This window comes from Oryza sativa, chromosome 9 (assembly GCF_034140825.1).
Source record: "Oryza sativa Japonica Group chromosome 9, ASM3414082v1".
Classification (NCBI taxonomy): domain Eukaryota; kingdom Viridiplantae; phylum Streptophyta; class Magnoliopsida; order Poales; family Poaceae; genus Oryza; species Oryza sativa.
In genome coordinates, this window is record NC_089043.1 from 7,327,997 (window position 1) to 7,335,167 (window position 7,171).

The window sequence follows — 7,171 nt, forward strand, 5'->3', positions numbered from 1 at the left end:
CGGATAAGTCGCGCGTAACTTATCCGGACTCCACGCCGTTTTCACGCACCAGATTTTTCGGAATGTTTCTAAAACAAAAGAAATCCGAATTTCCCGCAGCAAAACAAAACTGCAAAAGGAGGCTGCATCTGCGCAAGGGTGAAGAGCCAATTTTGCAGACCATTCGACGCGTACGTCGTGCACGCGCGCCGCCTACCCTGCCAGGCCAGGCCAGGCCAGGCGAGCGAGCGCGCGCATGTGCTTTCCCTCTTCTCTCCACCACACATGCTTCAAGTGGCTAGGAGGGCATCCTCCCTTTTAAGGAGGTCCCCCTCTCCTAGAATAAGCAAGGTGGTACTAAACTCCACATGCATGCCATCCCATGAGGTGGGCTTTTGTGATTTTCCAAAGAATTAATCTTCGAATGTGCCTTAGCCCATATATTAATTCCAACAATCCCCCACCAAATCTCAAAATCCCACTGAGATTTGCCTTTTTCCAATGTATTGTTAATATACCAGCGGTTCGATGGAGACCGATTAAGGTTGAACATCCACCTAGAACTCCAAGCTACACTTACTCACAACTTGAACAATGGACTACGCCTTGAATTGCAAGTCTTGTGCAAGCAAGTTTCACTCAGAGTCTTATCTGGTACTAGACCGTCTGTAGACTACCCCTCGGGTGGAGCGTATAAGTCAAACTCCTAGGTCTTTAGTAAGCTTCCTAGAAGATTCACCCAAAATTTCCATAGACTGCGACCAACAGTCAAGCTTACAAAGGTGAGTTCTTTCAAGAATGCTCTGCAGGACAGCATCTTCGCTAATTAAAGCCAACATAACTCATTAAGGCATAGCCAACCTGCCTTGCAGCTCACGAGAGTACATGCATCTTCACTTAGAGAGGGTATAGATCGGTACTCTCCTCTAGTTTACTAATGGTTTGTTCTTCCCAGGTTCTAATTCACGGGATCTCCGATCACATAGACTGGGTTACCACCATAGTATAACTCACATGGGTCTCAAACCCATCTCCTTCGATGCATTATCTATCACATTTCGTGATAGTCCCTTCGTGAAGGGATCTGCCAGGTTTCTAGCTGTTTGGATGTAATCCAACATTATAACTCCGGAGTTTCTCAATTTCCTGACAGACTTCAATCGTCTTTTCACATGTCTAGACGATTTCATATTATCCTTAGAACTATTCATTTTGACAATTACCGTTTGATTGTCAAAGTTCATAAGGATAGCCGGCACCGGTTTTTCAACAATAGGCAGATCCATTAATAGATCACGCAGCCATTCTGCCTCAACAGTAGCAGTATCCAGTGCCGTCAGTTCTGCTTCCATGGTTGACCTCGTCAAAATGGTCTGTTTGCAAGACCTCCACGAAACAGTACCACCACCTAGTGTGAAGACATATCCACTCGTGGCTTTAATCTCATCCAGATCAGAGATCCAGTTAGAATCACTATAACCCTCCAGTACCGCAGGATACCCAGTATAGTGAAGCCCTAATTCCATAGTACCTTTCAGATAGCGCATTACTCGCTCAAGCGCACGCCAGTGATCATCTCCCGGATTAGAGGTAAACCGGCTCAACTTGCTCACGGCAAAGGAGATATCAGGCCTAGTTGCACTAGCCAGGTACATCAGCGAGCCAATGATTTGGGAGTATTCCAGTAGATTCCTAGCAATTCTTTTGTTCTTGCGAAGCAACAAGCTAGGATCATAATGTGTTGGAGAAGGCTTACTATCAATGTAGCCAAAGCGATTCAAGATCTTCTCCACATAATGGGACTGCAAAAGTGTAATCCCATTCTCACCTCTAATTAGCTTAATGTTTAAGATAACATCAACTACTCCCAAATCCTTCATATCAAAATTTTGAGACAAGAATGATTTAACCTCATTTATCATCTCAAGGTTTGTCCCAAATATCAGTATGTCGTCAACATACAAGCACATAATAACTCCCTCACCCCCACCATGGCGATAGTACACACATTTGTTTGCCTCATTGACTGCAAAGCCTGCAGATGTCAATGTTTTGTCAAATTTCTCATGCCATTGCTTAGGAGCTTGTTTCAGACCATACAAAGACTTCAACAATTTGCACATTTTGCCTTCTTGACCTTCAACTACAAACCCATCAGGTTGATCCATATAGATCTCCTCATCCAGCTCTCCATTAAGAAAAGCTGTCTTAACGTCCATTTGATGAACGAGAAGACCATGTGAGGCTGCTAGGGAAAGTAGCACACGAATTGTGGTCAATCTAGCAATAGGTGAGTAAGTGTCAAAGAAATCTTCGCCTTCTTTCTGAGTATAGCCCTTAGCAACAACCGAGCCTTGTACTTTTTAATAGTACCGTCAAGCCTAAGCTTCTTCTTGAACACCCACTTGCACCCCACAGGTTTACACCCATAGGGTCGCTCTGTCACCTCCCAAGTCCCGTTAGCGATAATGGAATCCATTTCACTACGGACAGCCTCCTTCCAGTAGTCTGCATTAGGAGATGCATATGCTTCTGAAATTGACTTAGGAGTGTCATCCACGAGGTACACAGTGAAATCATCACCAAAGGACTTAGCCGTCCTTTGTCTCTTACTCCTTCGAGAAGCTTCACTGACATCCTCCTCAGTGACATGTTCATGTGTATGTTCAGTTTGTTCTGGTGGTGTGATTGAACTGGGAATTACTTCAGAGGGTTGGCTCGAACTACTATGTGTATCCTTCATTGGGAAAAAGCTTTCAAAGAAGGTAGCATCACGAGACTCCATAATTGTACCAACATGCATGTCAGGTACCTCAGATTTAACTATTAAAAATCTATAGGCAATGCTGTGATGAGCATATCCCAGTAAGACACACTCCACAGTCTTAGGTCCATGTTTGCGCTTCTTCGTTATTGGTACATTGACTTTCGCCAAGCACCCCCATGTGCGCAAATAAGAAAGTGATGGTTTTCTCCCAATCCATATCTCATATGGTGTTTTGTCCTTATTTCTGTTAGGAACTATGTTTAACACATGATTTGAGGTCAACAATGCCTCCCCCCACCATGCCTTAGGTAGTCCCGCGGTGTCCAACATGGCATTCACCAAGTCAGTCAGTGTGCGGTTCTTCTTTTCAGCAATCCCATTAGACTCGAGAGAATAGGGAGGCGTCCTCTCATATATAATGCCATGTTCTTCACAGAATAAGTCAAACTCGTTTGAGAAAAACTCTCCACCACGATCAGACCTAAGCTTTTTTATCTTTCTGTCAAGTTGATTTTCAACTTCTGCCTTATAAATTTTAAAATAGTCTAGAGCCTCGTCTTTCGTTTTCAACAAGTACACATAGAAAAATCTAGTAGCATCATCAATCAACGTCATGAAATATCGTTTTCCACCCTTCGTCAACACCCCATTCATTTCACAAAGATCTGAATGTAGGAGTTCTAGTGGTGCCAAGTTTCTCTCCTCGGCAATCTTGTGAGGCTTGCGAGGTTGCTTCGATTGCACACAACTATGGCACTTAGAACCTTTGACAATGGAAAACTTAGGAATTAAACACATGCTGGAAAGCCGAGACATCAAGCCAAAATTAATATGACATAAACGTGAGTGCCAAACATTAGCCTCATCATCCACACTGCCACAAATATGGTTCACAGACTTATTGCAGAAATCAGAAAGGGAAAAGCGAAACAGGCCTCCGCACTCATAACCTTTACCAATAAAATATCTATGTTTACACATGACTACTTTATTAGACTCAAAAAACAACTTAAATCCGTCTCTAGTCAGACAGGAGCCACTAACAAGATTCCTGTCTATAGAAGGGACATGCTGCACGTTCTTCAGCTGCACGATCTTTCCCGAGGTAAACATCAGATCTACCGTGCCAACACCATGAACAGAAGCATGTGACCCATTCCCCATTAGGACGGTGGAACCCCGTGCGACCTGATAAGAAGAAAACAATGAGATGTCAGCACAAACATGTACATTGGCCCCAGTATCAACCCACCAATTAGTAGACTGATTAATTGAAAAAACAGTAGGAAAATTACCATACCCACTTCCATCTCCAGTATTGCCAATGGTCACATTAGTAGACTTAGAAGTCTGCCCTGCAGGTGCCTTCATCCCCTTGCGCTGTGGACACTTCCTAGCTAGATGACCAGGTTGCCCACACACAAAGCAAGTCCTCTCATGTTGGTTAGGATTGTTGTTGTTCTTCTTCTGCTTCTTGAAGTTGGTGGTCTGTTGAGCTTTGTATTTCCCCTTGCTCTTGTTCTTGGCCTTGTGCACAACATTGGCACTGCACTGCCCACCATCGCCCTTAGACGCGGTGTCTTTTTCCCGAGCTTTCTCCTCAACATCAAGAGACGCTATCAACCCCTCAACGGAGTATTCCTGTCTCTTGTGTTTGAGTGCAGTACCGAAACCTCTCCAAGATGGAGGTAGTTTCGCAATAATACACCCGGCCACAAATTTGTCTGGTAAGACACACTTAAGGAGTTCAAGTTCCTTAGCCATGGTTTGTATCTCATGAGCCTGTTCGACTACAGAACGGTTGTCAGCCATCTTGTAGTCATGAAACTGCTGCATGATATATAGATCATTGCTAGCATCAGTAGCACCGAATTTAGTATTCAGTGCATCCCACAACTCCTTAGCGTCGGTCATATGCATATACACCTCGACCAGACGATCGCCAAGCCACTAAGAATGCATCCCACAAAGAGAGTAGTGGCCTCATCAAATTCTTTCTGCTGATCAGCATTAAGAACGCCCATAGGCTTGTCAGTACTCACCCAGAAGCATTTCATAGCTGTCAGCCACAGAGTGACCCTGATCTGCCATCTCTTAAAGTGCACACCGGTGAATTTATCCGGCCTCAGCGCATCGGCAAAACCAGCCATAGTAAAATCACCGCGCCTATAATAAGGTTTTTGGATTGTCGAAATTATAAGCACAAAATGATTTAATTTATTCCATAAATAAATCATGACATTGAAGATGTAAACTAGATTGAATGCATCATTAGATCTACACATGTAAACTAAGCAGTAAAACATGAACAGATCAAATATGCGCAACATGTCGAACACATACCGAGGTGGCGGAAAGATCGGTTGCTCGGCAGGAACTACTCGTGGTTGCGGGCGTCGACGAAGGCGCGCAGCACGCGAGCGGAGAGGAAGGCGAGCCGTCGCGGACGAACAGGGAGCAGTCTCGCGAAGCGCTTCCCAAAAACCTTATTGCCGCCTTCTCCCGGTGCAGGACGTCGAAGGCAGAGGTTCCGGAGACTTGCTCTCCCGATCGCAGGTGCACGCCTGCGAGCAGGATGGAGTAGTTAACAGCGACGGCGCAGTACAGAGGAGGAGGCAAACCCTAGATTGATTTCGTGTGTGTTGCGTGAAGGCGGCGGCTCGGTTTATATAGAGATAGGTCGCTTGATCAGGGCGCCCGCACGATCTCCACTCCGCGTAACCGAACCGGATAAGTCGCGCGTAACTTATCCGGACTCCACGCTGTTTTCACGCACCGGATTTTTCGGAATGTTTCTAAAACAAAACAAATCCGAATTTCCCGCAGCAAAACAAAACTGCAAAAGGAGGCTGCATCTGCGCAAGGGTGAAGAGCCAATTTTGCAGACCATTCGACGCGTACGTCGTGCACGCGCGCCGCCTACCCTGCCAGGCCAGGCCAGGCCAGGCGAGCGAGCGCGCGCATGTGCTTTCCCTCTTCTCTCCACCACACATGCTTCAAGTGGCTAGGAGGGCATCCTCCCTTTTAAGGAGGTCCCCCTCTCCTAGAATAAGCAAGGTGGTACTAAACTCCACATGCATGCCATCCCATGAGGTGGGCTTTTGTGATTTTCCAAAGAATTAATCTTCGAATGGGCCTTAGCCCATATATTAATTCCAACAGTAGATGGCATCTCGATCATATTGCACTTCTCCTCATGGTGAATATTCTGAGCTCCCTTCAAAATGTCAGTAATAGGAGGCACAAGCATAGCTCGTTTCTCCCTTGGGTTCTTTAAAATATTGCTCTCAACACTGCAAGCAAGCATGAACAAGTGGCCTATATGAATATATGTCACGTTAATAAGCCCAGCTTGAATATCAGAATTAAGCCCTCTAAAAGATCTAGTCATTTTGTTCTCATTGCTTTCTTTTAAACCACTATAAGTGATACAAATTTTAAAGTTATGAAAGTACTCCCGCATGGTTTTGTCACCTTGTTTTAGTTGCTCTAATTTCTCAAGGAGAGTACGTTTATAATACGAAAACACAAAATTTTTCCTCATCATTGTTTTGCATTCATCCCAAGTTTCAAGCTTATTGCCAACAGTATACCACCAAAAAGATGCAGAACCGGTACATTTATTATTAGCAGCCTTAATCATTTGAGCATTAGAGAAATCATACTCATCAAATTGTTTGTCTACTGCTAGCAGCAGAATCATACTTACCATCAAAAACTGGCAATTTAGATTCTACCCTTGCAAGATCATTATCATGTACCTCATATGTGATGCATGAAGAAGTCGCTATATCTCGTTGATGGTGAAGATGTTGATGTTGAGCATGACCATCTCGTTTCCCCTTGCGCAATCCTGCCATGGTTAGTAGCAAACAAGAAACATACACAAGAATATGCACGCTCCTACCAACTACTAGGTAGTGGCAGCTGAAATATCATACACACTTAAGCTTTTCACCAAGCTCTTACAAGTACTTACCAAAGCAAGCGGAATGGTGACGTACACCGACTCAACCAAGCACCCCAATGGAGTTTGGATGTATCGATGCCTTGGCAAACACTTGTTGTACGACTGCAATCAAATCTGTGGAGCTCTGGGTAGGCTTAAATATGTAACAAAGGAATAGCAAATGCTCAATCTAGAAAATACAAAGTTGAATGATCGTTCAAAGTCAAGTACCGTGCTCGTCCTAGGCTAGAATGTACTAGAGACGCGAGCCTAGACACAAACGATACGACAAAATAGCACTAGGAACAATTTATGCACAACTCTGATATATGAAAGCAAACTCAAAGATACAACTGATTTTTCTCTTTTCCTTCTTTCTTCTTTCTTATTTTTCTTTTCTTTTTCTTTTCTTTTTTTGGTGCGGCTTTTTTTTCTTTGTTTTTTTACGCACCTTTCTACCTTTTCTCACTTTTTTT